Source organism: Tupaia chinensis, unplaced genomic scaffold (genome assembly GCF_000334495.1).
Source record: "Tupaia chinensis unplaced genomic scaffold, TupChi_1.0 Scaffold149922_1, whole genome shotgun sequence".
NCBI classification, from domain to species: Eukaryota; Metazoa; Chordata; class Mammalia; order Scandentia; family Tupaiidae; genus Tupaia; species Tupaia belangeri.
In genome coordinates, this window is record NW_006209766.1 from 1,291,609 (window position 1) to 1,291,814 (window position 206).

General features: G+C 38.3%; 1 protein-coding gene across 1 annotated transcript in view; it reads right to left on the bottom strand.

The window, feature by feature from the left end:
• U2AF1L4 (U2 small nuclear RNA auxiliary factor 1 like 4) overlaps positions 1–206 on the bottom strand; it is a 3,734-nt gene that overhangs the window by 2,421 nt on the left and 1,107 nt on the right. The window lies entirely within an intron of this gene.

Here is a 206-nt window from a genome sequence, read left to right on the forward strand (position 1 = left end):
TTTGTTTGTTTTTACGGTATTTCTACGACTTTAATTCAGAAATCCAACTTCTTTGTTTTCTGTTTTTACAAAATAAAAAATTCCCATTATGTACTGGTTTGGTCATCAACTACAACACTTTCTAGCAGACATACGGTCAAAATTACATGGCTCAGAATCGCCCAGATCTCTCAAGGCCTCTCAAACGCCTCCTGTCACGCTCCCGT